The sequence below is a fragment of the Cynocephalus volans genome, chromosome 14 (assembly GCF_027409185.1).
Source record: "Cynocephalus volans isolate mCynVol1 chromosome 14, mCynVol1.pri, whole genome shotgun sequence".
NCBI classification, from domain to species: Eukaryota; Metazoa; Chordata; class Mammalia; order Dermoptera; family Cynocephalidae; genus Cynocephalus; species Cynocephalus volans.
In genome coordinates this window covers 37,956,213-37,974,499 of record NC_084473.1, presented here as the reverse complement: position 1 = coordinate 37,974,499, position 18,287 = coordinate 37,956,213, and the positions used below count along the sequence as shown (strand labels likewise).

Here is an 18,287-nt window from a genome sequence, read left to right as displayed (position 1 = left end):
ATTTATTTTTGAAGGAGCAAATATTTATTTATTTGTGTGTATGTTTTTTAATTGGAACATAATTGATTGTACATGTCTGTGGGGTACAGCAATGAATATCAATACTTGTGTGCAATATGTGATGCTCAAATCAGGATAATTAGTATATTCAACATTACACAGTGTAATCACTACCAATTTTTCACTGATACCTTTCCCCTGTCCCTTTCCCATCTCTGGTAAACTCAGTTCTGCTCTGTCCTTTTGAAAGTTCAACATATTATTGTGATTACTGCATCTTTCTTCCTTTCTTTTTTTATTTATTTGTTTATTTTTTTAGCTCCCACTTTACAAGTAAGGATATGAATATGAGGTACTTTTCTTTCTGTGCCTGGCTTATTTCAATTAACACAATTATCTCTAAGTACATTAATGTTGCTGTGAATGGAAAAACTTTCAGTCTTTTTTATGGCTCAGTAGTGTTCCATTGTGTATATGTATCATATTTTCCTTATCCAGTCATCCCTCGATGGGCATTTAGGCTGGCTCCAACTCTTAGCTATTGTAATTACAGCTGCAATAAACGTGGGAGTGCAGATATCCCTTCAACATGATGATTTCCATTTCTTTGGGCATATACTCAGCAGTGGGATTACTGGATCATATAGCAGTTCTATCTATAGTTGTTTGAGTAACCTCCATACTGTTTTCCATAATGACTACACTAATTTATCAGTCCCACCAACAATGTAGGGGTGTTCCCCTTTCTCAGCATCTTTTCCAGCATTTGTTTTTCTCTGCCTTTTTGATAATAGCCAGTCTAACTGGGGTGAGATGATATCTCAACATGGTTTTGATTTGCGTTTCTTTGATGCTTAGTGATGTCGACCATTTTTTCATGTGTCTGTTGGCCTTTTGCATATTTTCTTTTGAGAAATGCTTATTCAGCATCTTTGCCCATTTTTAAATCAGTTTACTTGTTTTTTTACTTTTAAGTTGTTTGAGTTCCTTGTGTATTCTGGATATTAATCCCTTGTTGGATGTATGGTTTGTGAATATTTTCTCCTATGTGTACGTTGTCTTTTCACTCTGTTAATTGTTCCTTTTGCTGTGCAGAATATTTTTAGTTTTATATAATCCCATTTGTTTGTTTTTTCTTTAATTTCCTGTGCTTTTGAGATCTTATTTATGAATGCTTTGCCTGGTCCTACTTCCTGAAGTGTTCCCCTGTTTTATTTTAAGAGTTTTATAGTTTCAGATCTTATGTTTAAGTACTTAATACATTTTGAGTTGATTTTGGTATATAGTGAGAGGTATGGGTGTAGTTTCATTCTTCTAATTATGGATATCCAGTTTTCCCAGCACTATTTATTGAAGAGGCAGTCTTTTCCCCAATGTATGTTCTTGGTGCCTTTGTCAAAGATCAGTTAGCCATAAGTATGTGGACTGATTTCTGGGTTCCCTATTCTGTTCCATTGGTCTGAGTGTCTGTTTTTATGCCAGTACCATGCTGTTTTAGATACTATAACTTTGTAATATAATTTGAAGTCAATGTTGGTTTTATGAAGCAGTAAGATATAGTTTCTTTCTCTTCCTCATTTGCATATCTGATCTACCAACTGGTGTTTGTTCTTTCTTGTGTATTCATGGTGTGATTATCATTTTGGGGGTTGCAGGTGCAGAATTCCCTTAAGGATTTCTTATAGAGCTGGTCGTGTGGTAGTGAACTCCCACAGCTTTTGTTTGTCTTGGAATTACATGATTTTACCTTCATTTGTGAAGGATAGCCTTGCTGCATAGTATTCTTGGCTGACAGCTTTTTTCTTTAGTACTTTGGATATATCATTCCATTCTCTTCTAGGCTGTATAGTTTCTGCTGAGAAGTGTGCTGTTAGTCTGGTGGGGACTCCCTTATGGGTAACTTGATGCTTTTCTCTAGTTGTTTTTAGGATTCTCTTTTTGTCTTTCATGGTTTGACTACAATGTGTCTCAGAGACAACCTTTTTGATTGGATCTGTTTGGGAATCTTTGAGACTCTTGGATCTGGAAGTCCATACCTCTACAAATACTTAGGAAATTTTCTGCTATTATTTCATTAAATGTGTTTTACTATCCCCATTTTAAAAATGAGAATACTGAGGCACAGTGAGAGGAATTAACTTGTCAGAGTGACAAAGCTAGAAAGTGATAGAGCATGAATAGGCAAATATGTGTTATTGTTATTATAAGCCTAAACCATATATATTTTTGTTATATTAACTTCCTGTTCCTCCCATCCTTGCACCTCGTACTGTAATATTCATGCAGTAGGTTTCCATCATGGTTTTTAATTACAGATGGCCATTATTTTTAGTTGAATAACTTTGGGCTGCTGCATAGAACCTTACTGTCTTTCTATTTAACTTTTTCACATGAGTCATTTGACTCAGAAGAGTCTTTCTAAGCTGAACCACCTCAAAGGTGATGTTTCCCCCATAAAGTTTCCATAAAATAAAAGATGAGCATTGTCAGTGTCCGGAATAAATTCTATAGTATTGGATAATGCCCAGTATAGATTTTATGAAGCAGAGAAATAAAAAGTTTTTTGAAGCCTAGAGTAAAAACGTCCAATGAAAACAATTGCCTCTTTAAAATACATTTTGAAAGATTACAGAAGTGCTGTTTCCTGAAACTATCAACACACTGAATAAGACAAAGAAAGAAGAGTGCTGTTCTTCACCACAACCACATCATTATACCATCCACTTTGCTGGCCGTGACATGAGTAGAAATCACTAGATTGCTTTGACGGCTGAGAGTCTCTGTCCTTTAAAACCATAGTTTCCAAGAAGAAGAAATGGGCTGGGCATTTTTCTTTGGTTGGCCAGAGAATAATGCATAAGGAATAGACATTCTCTGAAATGAGGAAAATGCACCAAATCTATCTAAGGCTCTTTTCTTTTTGCCCATTGTTCTCAATAAGCCTTTGAGATTTGAATGGGAACATAATCTCAGTGCCTGTTCTTCTGTCAGTCACCACATACTGAAGCAACTTAACCAACTTCCTTATAAAGACATCCGTTTAAGGAACACGTGGTCACAACGAATATCAGGCAGCAAGTCTGGTGCTTCTTGAGCTTGTATTTTTGCCCTGGCTTTAGAACAGGCAGAAGAACTGGAAATGACAGTAAAGCAGTTCTGAATTAGCTTTCAAACTCAAACTTCCCAAATGTTTCCCAAATTTGCCAGTATAAAGTCATCCAACTGGCAAAATTTAGATATGTTTTTATGTGTTTGATTTTCACAACTAACTGTATGGATCTTTTCTAAAGTTAGGAGGTAAGCATCCTTGGTGCTTGAATTATTCAGGGTTCTCCAAAGAAACAGAACCAATAGGACATATATATATAAATATATGAGAGGGGATTTATTAGGGGAATTAGCTCACATGATTTTGAAGGCTGAGTAGTCCCATGATAGGCCATCTGCAAACTATATGCCAGTAACGTGGCTCAGTCCATGTCCGAAGGCCTCAGAACCGAGGAAGCGGATGGTGCCCTTGGTCTAAGTCCTGGAACCCAGACGCTGAAGAATCTCTAGTTCTGACATCCGCAGACAAGAGAGCAGACTGTATCCCAGCTTCAGCAGAGAAAGAGATTCCCCTTTTCTTCTGGTTTTGGTCTCTCTCGGTCCCCAGCAGTTTGAATGGCTCTCACTCATAGTAAGGATGGATCTTTCCGACCCATCCACTCAGGCCCACATGCTAATCTTCTGGAAACACCCTCATCGGCACACCCAAAAAGATAGCTTTCAAGGTTTCTAGGTATTCCTTAATCTATTCAAGTTGACACCTAGAATTAAACTTCACAGGCTCAATCAACTCTCATGACAGACAGCAGGGGCTGTGGCAAATGAATATTTCATGGAGTCTAACTGCACTCTGCTGTGTACAGGGATCCCACCCGAGGAGGATTCCACCCTTGAACCTTGACTAGGAAACCATCATACAGAGAATTAGTGAGACCTCCACCTCCTATCCCCTCACCAACATCCTTCCAGGCTGACCTCCCAGCAGAGCATTCAGACTTGTGAGTCTGTATGCCTCGGTGCTCTGCTTAAATAGAATATTTTTCAGTTTACAGAGCACCTTTCACATAATTATCTCATGTGATCCTTACAACAGCCCTGCAGGACTAGGAACATTATCCTCATTTTAAAGCCAAAGAAGCTCAGGCTATGGAGGACTATGGGTTATCCAAGCTTACATAAGGGCCAAGTAAAAGAAAAAGGCCTCAAACACAGGCCTTCTGGCTTTCAGTGCTCCTTCTAGAACACCTATTACAATGGATGAAAGCAGGTTCGACCCTAAGCAACAAAGAATATGTTGCTTTTGGAGATTAACCTTAAAATTTTTCTCCCTACGTGGAGAGTGGTTCATTTGTAAAAACTAATGCACTTAATTAAAGTTTGAGTGACACTTGTAGCCAACAGCTAATTCTGTGGCTCCTTAACATAAAACAGTTCTCTCTTGCCTCTCTGCCCTTTAGGTACTTCATGACCATAGTTATTTTATTTTATTTTTTTTTTATTTTATTTTGTCGATATACATTGTGGCTGATTATTGCTCCCCATCACCAAGACCTCCCTCCCTTCTCCCTCCCCCCCTCCCCCCCAACAATGTCCTTTCAGTTTGCTTGTCGTATCAACTTCAAATAATTGTGGTTGTTATATCTTCTTCCCCCTCCCCCCGGTTTTGTGTGTGTGTGTGTGTGTGTGTGTGAATTTATATATTAATTTTTAGCTCCCACCAATAAGTGAGAACATGTGGTATTTGTCTTTCTGTGCCTGACTTGTTTCACTTAATATAATTCTCTCAAGGTCCATCCATGTTGTTGCAAATGGCAGTATTTCATTCGTTTTTATAGCTGAGTAGTATTCCATTGTGTACTTGCAGCAATATGTACAGATTTTTCAGTCATCTATCTATACTACTATCACTTGTTCCAGGATAATAAAAACTGTAATACAGTAGCTTCAACTCAGTTTTATAATTAGTGCTCTAATTATAAAACATGAACATATAATTCCTTTTTTATTCATTTAAAATAAGGTAAGATTGGAAAATGTAGCCATTTGTCATTTATTGTAATACTAATCTGAGTAATCTTTGTATATTAAATAAAAATACCTTAACTTTGATGTACTTCTACAACAGAAAAATAAATAAATTTGTACTTTCATAGTCTACCTAGTGCTTGTGGAAAACAGGCACTTTGTGCCATTACAATTTCATGTCTATATATAGATTCAGTTTCCTGTAAAGGAAAAACCCAATGGGTGACACACAACACAGCTTCAGTTCTTATCCGTGTGCAGAGGGGTCTACTGATGAGCCATCCACTTGTAACGACCAGACTGTATGTAAAAGCACTTGAGATTTTTTCTGTGTTCTTTTTCTATGGAGATATACAACCTTTAGTCATTTGTATTGATTGAGGTTGCCATGTAGCATTGTGATTTACTATCAGCAATTAAACTAGTTTGCCAATGAAAACAACAAAATCCCTACATCTGGATTTCCTACAGCACAAATGGAAGCCTGTTGATAAGCATGTATCATTATCTAATCTTTAGCAAAATGACTATTAATGAGCATTTAGGTCAAATGATAAAGAGAATAATTCATAATTGTTCACATGCACACCCCTCTGCCACACACACACAGAGTTAAACAGTTTCTTCAATATTCTCATTTTCCAGAGACAGCCCCATTCTATGACTATTCGCCTGGCTGTGGTTGGAAAGTCTTGGAGCATGATTTTCATTGCCCTTCAGTATTGGGCTGGACAGCCTAGATTTGCTGCTACTAGCTTATTTTTAATTCTAGAATTTATGTGCTTATATATACAATAAGCAAATTTGAATTAATCAGTACGTATAGGTGGGGCCACAAATATAAGAGGTTTTGTACCCAGGTTTTTTTGGTTGAAATCAAATATGTGAATGTTATCACGGAGACAGCTAGAAAAGCATCAGTGTCCAGTCTATTTCATCCACAAAGACGCTCCTCGTCTTCCTGGGGTCCTCTGACTCCAGACTATTCAGCCAAGGAAATAACCAAATGTGACCAGAATGATGTGAAAGCGGTGGTGTGGTACCTTCTTAAAAGGAGGCAGAGAGGCTGCAGTGTGGGGTGATTAGAGAGGTGTCCAGTCCTTGCATAAGCACCAACACAGCAGCCCTGGGAGACACAGGGCCCCCAGCCAAGTAGGACCACCTCTCCATGCTCTGTCTGTTTAAGACAGAAGACTGATAGCCCATCTCAACTAAAATGAAGAAAAGGACATGGCACATTAACTATGTTTTCCTCCTTCTCCTCCTTGTTGTACAAGTGCCCCTTAGTGAATGATTTCTCAGGAATTTCACTCTATCCTGCGACATTAAGCCGAAGAGAGGAAAAGTTCACACCGACTGAGGATTGCTGTGGTGTCATTTAATAACTCTATTTGGTAATTACTGACTACCAAGCCTCACTTTTAAAGTGTGGAGTGGTACAGGTTTGAATATTAAAAGCCCTACTTATAGCTAGCAAATAGCATCAAATTTTGAACATCCTATAAAGTATTTTAGAACTTTCCATATTGCTTATACTTCAAATACCCATCCTGGCATCAAGATTTTTTCCACCAAACTGGTGACCAAGACTGGGATTTGTGTGCTGTATGTCGCTTCTTCACAGCCTATCCATTCATAGCAAGCATCTTCTTAGACTTCTTAATTACTAAGAGTATTTGGAGTATGTGCATCTTCCCACGTGTAGCCCAAACTACCTCTCTGTAACACATCTTGTGCACACAGGGCATGTGTCAGTGCTCCAAATCTGATTTGCCCAAGTTTGTAGCAGCAGTGAGCTGGAGGTTGAAATTAGCTCAGGCTAATTTAGAACCATATATGTAGCCCATGCTCTCTAAGTAAAACACAGAATTGCAGGTGCGATGGTGAATGAGAAGTGAAAAATATTGAAAGGGTGATGCCCGTTGCACTGCCGCCTTGGCTGGGCTGGGATTGAGCACTGCGTGCCTGTCTGACTTGGCCAGTGGTGAGCTAGCAGGAGCTTCTAGACACGTATGGCAGGGTCTGCAGAGGTGCAGTGACCTGACCCAGTTCTTGCGGCACAACCTCTGCGTTGTGCATGCCACAGCCATGTCTCCTGACTCCTACATTACTGAAAGCCTTTGTTTATTTAAGGAGCTTCTGTTACTGCTTTAAGGGGCTTCATCTTTGTCTGCAAATGAATTCATATGAAAAAAGAGGAGGTATACAGGATTGGGGGAGGGAGAGTGTAGTGTGAGTGTGTGTAGAACCTTTTCATCCCTTTATGTGCTTCTCATCAGGGCCACCAGACAAAGAAACCTCCCAAAATGATCATGTTCTTGGTTGAGGGACAGGGATCTATTAGGGATTTAGCTTATGTGCTGAATAGATGAGTGAATAAATGAATAAGAACAGGGGAGAGCCAGGAGGTGGAAATGGGAATTAACAAATAAACTTTGGTCCTCAGTAAAGGTTGACTCTGCATGGGAAACCCAGCCAATCGGTGGGACACTTGGGGAAGATGGGCAGACCGTATCTGTCTTTTCCTGTTATATCAGTGTCTTTCACATAATAGGTACTCAACAAAGGTGTGTTGAATTCATCCATTCAGCAACCATTTGAGTACCTGCAATGAGTAAGGCACTGTTCTTAGCTCACAGGAATCTTCTGCATGCTAGTGGCAGAAACAATCAATGAGGAAAACAAGCAAACAAATCATTGTATAATGTAATGTCAGGTAGAGGGGAGGCACATGAAAAATAACTATATATGTTCAGTTAATGGGATAGAGAGTGAAGGAAAGGGTTGGTGTTTTAGTGAGGGTGGTCAGAGAAATTTCCTGAACAAGTGTTATTTCATCTGGGCCTGGAAAGAAGGGAGGGAACAAAGCAAGTCACAGACTGGCTTGGGGAACTTGAGGAGCAGCAAGGAGGCCATGGCTGAGCCCGATGACCCTGGAGAGAGGAGGGTGGCAGACCGTGTAGGGCTCTGGTGGACATGGTGAGGAATTTAGAGATCTTGTTCTTAAGTGTGATGGAAAACCATTAGAGAGTTTTGAACACGTAAGTGACATAATATGACTGCATTTTTAATAACTCTGGCTGTTGCATAGAGAATAGACCTGGGGAGGAGCAGTATTGGAAATAGGGGTACAGGGGACCAGCGAGGAGATATGAGAGCATAATCCGGGTGAGAGGGGATGGGCCGGGATGACGATGGTGGCAGTGAAGACGATAAAAAGAAAACCAGGCAAACTCTTTAAAGGGTTCTGGAAAGATAATTCCAGCCTAAAGCCTCCCTTTCTCTCTCAGCTAGCTTCTATCCAGGTTCCTTTGAGCCTCTGGAAACCTCCCTCCTCACCACTTCTTAACCCATATGATAGGGAGAATAATCCCTCCTCCCCCAAAATGTCCACATTCTAATTTCCAGAACCTGTAAATCTGCTATCTGACTTGGCAAAGGGGACTTTGAACATGCAATTAAGTTAAGGTTCTTGAGATGGAGAGATTTTCCTGGATGTTCTAGTGGGTTTAAACTAATTGCTTGGGTCCTCAAACGTGGAGAACCTTCCCTGCCTAGAGGCAGAGGGAGATGTGACTATGCAAGGACAGTCAGAGGGATGTGATGGGAGATAGAAGAAGGGGCTCTGAAGATAGGAGAAGGGGCCATAAGCCAGGACATGGGGGTGACCTCTAGAAGGGGGAAAAGGCAAGGAAGCATATCCTTCTCTGGAGCATCCAGAAAGGAACACAGCCCTGCCAAAACCTTGATTTTAGCCTAGTGAGACCTGCATCAGACTTCTGATCTAAAAAAAACTATAAGTTAATAAATTTGCATTGTTCAAAACCACTAAGTTATGGAATTTGGAATAGCAGCAAGAGAAAATGAATATACCCTCCTACGCCATGCCCCTTTGTAGATCTCCTGGCATCGCTGTGGATATGAAGTTAGAGTTGGAGGGTCCCTGATTCTATGATGGAGAATTGAAAGTATCCTGTCATAAAAAACTGGGCTCTTAAATTTTCTCATAGGCACAGTGGTATTAATCCTGGGGCTCTGCACCCTTCCTTATGCTTCAGGGATAGTGCAGCTTACATGGGTGCAAGCTTAAGAACTGACTGACCATTTATCATGGGGGTTTTAGACAGTTGCCCACTCAAGACTAGGGATTTTGATCATCTTAATTAATTAGAGAGCTGTCACCTTCTCAGACATACCAAAAAGCAAACGGTGTAAGATATGCCACCCATCCTCCATGTCGCATGCCCTGGGAGACTTCAATTCTCTGACTTTCTATGCCTCTGTTTAATTAGTGTTATAGCAACAGCAACAGTCGAAGTGACCTATGAGGAGTAACTGAGAGGCAACAAAGTGATGGTAGGGAGTAAGGAGGTGTCAGTGCTGCTGCGCAAGGTACTTGCCTGTGTTGCATTGTCACGCTCCATATTCTCAGTGGCTCCCTCCTCCAAGACTTGACTGAGGCTCATGTCTGGACAGCTCGATAAATCCTCTTCTTGCTTTAAAATTCTTGGTGCAGTACTATAACTTCTCTCCCAGAATAAAGAAAAAAGACCTGGATGGGTGGGCGAAGCAAAGCTCTTAGTTAATAGAAGAGTTGAGTTCCTGAAGCCTTGTGAACGTTCACTCCTTTTTTTATTCCCGGTTAGCGGTCTCTCTCGGGCCTCATTGCCCATACCCCACCACCCTCATGGTTTTCATGGGAGCATGAGCACCTGAAAACCTCTCAGATCCCGCGAGTTCGTATTTGGACTTCTTATGTTCTCTTCATTGTGTTCCTTAATTTCATGCTGCTCTTCAAGCTGCAAGTGAGGTTACTTTAGAGTAGAAGTTTGTCATTTCGGGAGGTTAATAGCTTTTAACAAGTTTATTCCACACTTTATCCTTTGGGGATGATTTGCTTTATGTGTTTTCTTGTTATTGGAACTCTTTTTCCTTAAATCTTGGGCTTTCTCTGACCTCTCTTAGCTCTTGGGCTGTTACTCACTGAGGGAGGCAGGAGAGCAGGAGCCTTTTCAGGACTTTTGAGTTTGCTGATACAATGGAATAATTCCCAGAAAGTAGCTTACCAACTGTGACCTATTTTTTGCCCTTATACACGTGCATAGGAATCCAGATGGTTTGATTAAATATAGCCTCTCCTGGTTCTAAAGGGAACACTTTTCAGCATGGAATATAGAGAATTAGCCACATGATTCCTATTAACATTAATGGGGGGTACCAGGCATTCCCCATAGTCTGAGCTGCAAATGCAGTCCTAATGCTTGCTAAAGGGACATTTCTTCCATTTATAGACCATCTGGCTTCCAGTATTATGCAAGTGCATGAAAATTTTCTTGCCCCAAGTAGGTACATTTAGAAGCAGCTGGACATAGTCCAGTGCCTCTCAAATATTAGTTTGCATTAGAACCACCTGGTAAATTATTTAAAATGGAGATTCCTGGGACCCATTTGTAGGAATTTCACTTTAGTGAGTCTGGAGCAGGGCCCAGGAACCTTCACCTTTAGCACACATTCTGAATATTTCGGTATAAGTAGTTCGTGGACCACACTCAAAAGACACTGTCAGGAAAAAGACACACACACACACACACACACACACACACACACACACACACACACACACACACACACAGTGCAGTGGAGTTTGAATCCTGGCTGTTCACTTTGGGAAAAGCTACTTTATCTCTTCTAACTTTTGATTACTCATTTGATTATAATAATCATAATGTCAGCATCAGAAATTTATTTTCAGCATTAAATGTGATAAAATACATAAAATGCCCATCAGAATTAAATAATTGTGTTTTTCTTCTCCTTCCCATCCCATTGACAAAGAGATAAATAGTCACAAGAAAAGGCAAGCTGTCATTATCAAATCTCCCTGTGTCATCCTGCTGACTGAGTGAGGGAGACTCACCAAGAAATACGTGGGAAGGTCCTGACTGTCACAGAGGAGGGAATCACTGCAAAACAATTCTTTGTGTGCTGAACGCATGCCTGAAACTCACTGAAGTAGTTTCTTCTCCTATAATATGAGAAAAATAATATCTGCCTTGTAGAGATATGAGAGTTCAAAATATGATTAATGAAATGTCTAGCACACACTCCCCCTCCCCCATAGTTAATAAATGACAGATTCTATCCTTTTCTCTCACGCATTCATTCATTCAACAAGTAGTTGTTGAATACCTCCTGTATTCCAGGCACTGTAATGGCTGCTGCGATAGACAGTCAATATACGTGTTTCCTGCTTTAGCAAAGCTTACACCTGAAGGGGGGGCGGGGGGCAGGCAGGCAGGTAATTACATACTGTGTTGAGTAATTAGTGTCTTTCTCAAGACTGATATTCTTAGAGGCAACCACAGGACTCAAAAAGAAGAAAAGCATAGTATACAGAACAGTGGCATGACAGGAAAACATTAATGAAAAAAATTGGTCATTTGTATGTGTTACAAGCCTACTTACTAATCATGTTATTAAGTGCATAGGATATTGGTTTATATATTTTCTCTACCCAAATCCCTTAACTTCTGTAACTTATAAATTATAAGGGTTATGGCTGAAGTTATCTGAGACAGACACTCATCTAGGCATCTCAAGCAATGTAGTCTTTGCTCCTTCGAGGGAAGGATCCAGGATCTTGCCAACACATCGGCAAAGCCCTTGTTATTTTGTTTTCCTGTATTACAATCCAGTTAGTGAAAGTGTTTTACCATTGATGGTGATACAAAAGCCCTCTTTTTTTCTACTCTATTTTAAACAACTTTACCTACTTTTTTGCCCAGCAGCCCTAATGAACTGAGCTTCACAAAGTTTGCTAATAAACAATGAACCCCATGCACAAAGCAAACTATACACAGGAGGAAAAGTCTTCATCCTCTGCCTTTGTTGTGCATCATTAACTTCTACAGGACTTAACAAATAGCCTGTATTGACAGGACATTTTACCCTTAGTGATACCAGTTGAAGTTATTTACTGATGAGATAGCCATGGCTATTAACAATCTGAGTTTGGGAGAGTAAAAGAGTACTAATTTCATTCACAACCCTCTTGAGGGATATAGCCATGCTTAATGACACAGGAAATAGAGGTCCGTGGGCATCAACCTGCAGTTTAACCAATATCACTAGCGCAATAAGGAGAAAGTACACCACGAATCGAGGAGCAGGACGTGGCACAAAATGCACACAGTCTGTGAGTAGTCTCCAGCATAGAGTTGGTAATTGGCCAGTGTGGCTATTCTAACGGTTTCCTTAGGGAATTTTGTCCTAGAATATGGTAGAAGACAAAATAGCAGGCACCATTGTGTGCCATTCTCCACAACCCTCTGATTTTCTAGTGTCCAGAAGCAATGGACACACCTCTTTCCAGTAGTCTCAGAATAGTTCCTACTCTCCCTCCTTGGTATTCAAGGTCCTTATCCCATCCTTAATGATTTCAAGGTACAAGAAGCAAAGTAACCCTTCTTATCAAATTATTCTGGGCCTTGGGCTGGGGATTTCACTTTATATGGTTGGTGAGGAAAATGTGAACTCCGCCCTAAGTGAAGTTGGTCCTCGGGTGTGGTTAGGCATATTGGGCTCAGGCTGGTAAGCTAAAGAGTAGAAGGCCTGGGAATATAGTTCTTCTGCATTTGAAAGAAAGAAATACCTGCATATGGTGGACCAGAAAAGGCATCTTTATAGCAATTTTTTAAAATGCGCACTTATTAGTTGAAATAAGGGATGTGTGCCAAATTGTAGAAAATTTTTGAACTCAGTCTTCCAAAGGAGCAAAAACCGTAGGAATCCTAAATTCTTCATCCTCTCATTGTTGAAGTTAGTGGTGAATATGATTTGATATAAGACTGGCTCCCCTTGGGAAATTAATTTGGCCCTTTTACATTAAGTGGGACAAACTTGGCCCTGGAAAGTTTTTGCAGTGGTTATTTCAGTGCACATTTAGATCCTTGTCTTCTATTAGATCTTTTTTTTCTTTTTTTGCCTGGGACTTCCCTCAGCAAGTAATTGCATGCTATAGAAATGTTGTGCTCTCCCGTCTTGTTCCCAGTGATGTGTGAGGGGAAACACATTGTAAATAAAAATTAATCATTTTTTAACATCTAAGCAGCAGCCCTGAGTGCAATGTGGAAAATGAATTACCGCCTTTGGTGCCAAACAACATCACATAAATCATTCAAAAATTGATTTTGTAGCTACAGAGTCGCAAGCTTTTGATAAGGGCCTCTCTCAATCCCATGTAATCTTCAGGTCATGAACCCGTGGGAAATAAAGGGTTCTGCAAAACTAGTAAGTCTTTTCAATCAGTTTTATTATCTGCCCACCTCTCTCAACTTTTTACCGTCCCGTTGCCCTTCACTTAAAGAATTTTTAGTGGTTTTTTCCCAAGTCAAAGATAAGAGCAACAGGAAAGTCAATTTTCTTCCAAAGACGAAGATACAGTCACTGGGTGTTTTATTTTCTAGTAAGCAGTAAGGATATCTGTGAGGAAGCACAAAGAGCATTGGCCTTAATATCATAAGACCTGACTTTGAATCCTGATCTTAATAGTTTTTAATTTGGGGCAAGTTAGGATAAACCAGGTTATGCTGCAATAACAGACACCTGTAAAAATATCAGTGGTTCAAAACAACAAAGATGTATTTCTTGTTCATACTGCATGTACATCATCACTAGCAGGGGGCTCTACTCTGCATTGTCCATACTTGAAATCACAAGATACTGAATAATCCTCCTTCTGAAACATCACTGGGAGGAGAAGATGGCTTTTAAGGGCTTCCACCCACAAGCAACACATGCCTCTCTAACTTACATTTCAGTAGCCAAAGCAAGTCACATGGCCACATCTAACTTCAAGGGGAAGGTAAAGTGTAATTTTCCCCTGTGCCCATAAACACTAAAAGTATTACTATTCTTCTCCTCTAAGCCTCAATTTTCTTACCTACAAAATAATACTCCTCTCCTCTGAGTGCTGTGATTAATGGTCATTAATGATATGTGTGCTCTATCTATGTTGAATAATAACAAAAATTCACTGAGCTACTATTTTATGTCATTTACCATGCTAATGATGCACTGCATTATTTTCTTTTGTATTCACAACAACTCTACAGTCCAGACATTGTTATTGCCATTCTACAGATGACACCAAGGATTAGAAAGGTTAAGTGACTTTCTCATGAATCAACCAGCAAATAGTGGAGCCGTGACTTAAATCATCCCTGTCAACTGATTCCCATTGACTCTTCTCTGTAGGTTATTCAAACTTTACATCATTCACTGAAGAGATGCTTACTTTATGGAATGACTTTGGAGTTGGCATGGCCATATCATGAAGTTATTTCAATGATTAAATATCTTACATTCTTGGGAATTACAGGAACACCATTTTCTAAGAGCATTGATCCCTGGGTACCTCTATGGCCACTTCATCCTGTGCCTACACATGTGTTTCTTCCTCCCCCAACTTACAAAGTGGGTAAGAGAGGTATTGAGAATTAAATATGATCAGAATTTTACTAAGTCTCTCATATGGTGTTCACATCATTTGTCTAGAGCAAATTGGCCTAGAACTGCTATTTCGGATTCCATGCCCACCAGTTCCAACCATATAAGCACGACTAGAGTGAAAGCTCCATGAGCAGCCCATATGTTATATTCACCATGAATCAAGAACAGTTCCTGGTATATGAATCAAGAACAGTTCCTGGTGTAATCAAGAAATATTTCTTAAATAAATAAATGGATGCTACTATGTTTTGTTTTTATAAAAATACAGAGTTAGTGTTTCTATGAGAGGTCATCAAAAGTTCATGAAAAGATGTGTGTTACCTTTAAATTCTATTTTTCTGCACATTTTTGAAGTACCCTCGTATATTATAACTTAAAAATGGTTTATAAATCAAAGACCGTATTTACCAGCTGAATGTAAATTGCCACATTTTTGGTCATCACAAAGCCTCAAAAAAGAAAAAAAAGTCCATACCACTTCTCCCATGGAGAAGAGCGGAAGCATTGATTTAAAGGACAGAGGCTAAGTTACTCATCTTTTCTTTCAGTAATCCAAGAATTGTAATAAGTACTGGCAATATAATAGTGAGCAAAGGAGACATGTTCTCTGTCTTCATGGAACTTATAATTTATTTTGTGGAGCAAACATTAAACAGACACTGCATAAATGAAGACAAAAATTGTAAATTTTGATAACAGTAATAGAAAAATGACCTTCTGTTACATACCCCCAAGTCTCCTTTAACCTTCTCTTCATCATCATTTTCTTTGTCATAATAAAGGAAACATGAGAAGGAAAATGTTTGCACTTACTGGAAAATGCAGTGCAATGATTGTGAGTTGCTTTGTTACACAGTGCCCACTCGCACGTTTTTCTCTTTAAATAATTCATTTACACTTGCACGCAAATGAAAGCACAGTATCTTAACATCCAGAGTAGCAAGGGATCTTCCTCCCCTGAAAGACTCACGCAGAGCTGCCTTATTTTCAAGGTCTACCAGACCTCCCATCTAAAACTAGAATTGCTTAAATCTCTGAGGGGAGGAAATCAAGTCAGCCAAGTGATCTCGGGATTGAAGTCACCCCAAACAACCTAAAACTTTCATTACATTTGGTTTGAGTATTTCAACCCCAGGAGAACCCCAGCAAAATCCTGCCTGAGCAGTTTCTAATACATTCTGTTAGACTGGTACCCCTGCTCAGTACAAAGGAGAAACCTTTTCAGCCAAGGGAGAAAAATAACCAATAAGTAGAATCTGAAAGGAGCTGAAAAATGATTGCCTCTGCAAGCACAAGCTGTTAGTGTGTGTGCAGAATACTGATGGCCTGGGCTTCCCCTGTTTCCTGTGGAAGAGAGACTCCACAGGGACTTGTGAGCAATTGATCTCCACACATTCAGTGAGCACACCCGGACTGGCCTCCTGGATAGTGTGATAGAATGGCCTGCCTTTCTACTGCAGAAGGTCCTCACAGCCGGGATTTCCCAGAACACAACAAGGGCCATTTCGACCTCATTTCATTGCTTTCTTTAAGCACTCAACATATTTAGATTGCAAAGAAAATCTTATAAGAATCTTTCTATCTCTCTTCCTTCCTGTTTCTTTACCAAACTGTATTTCCAGCTGTGGCAACATTGAGTAATTCTACCCATTTTCATTTGTGGATGGAAACAAGATGCAAAGTTCTTGAAAGAAACTTCCAATTATGCAATGTTTGCCACATACTCTTAGGTCTGACTATGAAGAAGAGAAAGCTGCATGCCTCGCTTTCTTGCCTCAAGAAGTCCAAATATGCAAAATGGACCACTTTGTTTCAGAGACTGTGGTTACATTGGGAGATCTTATCTGGGAAAGGAAAAGGCAGTATTTCAGTAGACCGTGTCACAAATGAGATTGAAAGGAACCTGAAATATCGTTACATCCTCTCCTTTACTGAGAGGCTTGAATTCATATTACCTCTCCTCTAGAGCTTGTGCGTGTAACCGATACTAATTTCAATGTCTCTGAATTCATTCAGTTATCAACTTTGGCAAGAGAGAAGACTTCTAAAAGGAAGTTTACTTACTTTGGTCTTTACTGTTAGAGCTTTTGTTTCTGATCAGCCTAGATCAATCAGAGTAGGTTGGAAGCCCATAGGACAAATAGTCGTTAAAAATTGATTTGGGGAGGTTGGCTGATAAGCTGTTCTTCATCTTCGAAGCTGACAGCACAGACCTGCCTTCTACAGGCCATAGACCTTTAAGTTGTTTATTCCGTAGCTGATATGGGTTTTCAGTGAGCTCTGGACAGCCCTTACTTGGTCCCACCTTATGGTTTGTCCTTGAGAAGTAGCTTGCCAAATGTCGATGAACAGGTCATGGGGGATAATTCAAATTTGTCTATAAAGAGGAACTAAAGAGAGGGAGAGAAAGAGAGAAAATGAAACCTCTGTTCACTTTCTTGGACAACGAAAATGAGTCACTGTTAACATGTAAGTGTCAACTAGGTTGAAATACATTAAAGTATTCAGATATAAGCTAACACTGTGCAGTCATGCACTGCATAACCACATTTCGGTCAATGACAGATCACATATACAATGGTGGTCCCATAAGATCATAATGGAGCTGAAAAATTCTTATCGCCTAGTGACATCATAGCCATCATAACGTCGTAGTGCAATTTTTAAAATAAATTTAGTGTAACCTAAGTTTGCAGTCTTTATAAAGTCTACGGTGGTGCACAGTAATATCCTAGGCCTTGACCTTCATTCACTGCTCACTCACCCAGAGCGACTTCCAGTTCTGTGAACTCCATTTGTGGTAAGTACCCTAGATAGGTATACCATTTTTTATCCTTTATACAGTATGTTTACTGTACCTTTTCTATGTTTCGGTATGTTTAGATAAACAAATACCATTGTGTTACAATTGCCTACAGTATTCAGTACAGTAACATGCTGTACAGATTTGTAGCCTAGGAGCAATAGGCTACACCATACAGTCTAGGTGTATAGCAGGCTATACTATCAAGGTTTGTATAAATACACTCTATAATGTTCACACAGCAACAAAATTACCTAACAACGCATTTCTTAGAAAGTATCCCCATTGTAAAGTTCAAATTAGTCAATTGAGTTCACTATCCAATTCTTAAGAAGGAGACGTGGAACACATACATTTTGGTAGAAAAGATGATTGGTAAACGTCCTAAGTGCCAATCAATTGGACAATCTGTTGAGAAGTCCCTGGGAAGCCAACAATAAACAGGGAGATATTGAATGCCTTGTGAAAAGATTAATAGAAGATGTATGGTTAAGGGGAAATCAAAGCTTATTTACTCTGTGTACTAGCCCAAATGATTTGCCAAATTTTGAGTAAAAACACTATTGGATGTTTTTAAAAATCAAAGTCCATCTAAGGAAAATGAAGATTTGCTATATTGGTGATAATCACTGTCCAAACTCTAATAAAAGAGGATCCTGAGAAGAAAAGGTTCTCTCATGGGTGGAAAGATTGTGAAGAGGGTGAAGAAAGGAGTGGGAAGGGAGCTCTGACAATGGAATAGAAAAAAAAAAACAAAACTGTATTCACACAAGGCAATATCAGGAGGGTAGGGGCATCCACTGTCAAGGGGATGTCTGTTGGACAGGTATGGGAAAGGCTGTTAAAAAGAGTGAAGACCCAAATCTTAGGACTTTGAGCAGCCAGGTGTTTGTAATAGAAA

At 39.7% G+C, this 18,287-nt stretch overlaps 1 protein-coding gene across 3 annotated transcripts in view; it reads left to right on the top strand.

Annotated features, from left to right (window-relative positions):
* Nucleotides 1-18,287, top strand: part of SLC8A1 (solute carrier family 8 member A1) — a 288,242-nt gene that overhangs the window by 142,641 nt on the left and 127,314 nt on the right. The gene's annotated exons all lie outside the window — the stretch shown is intronic.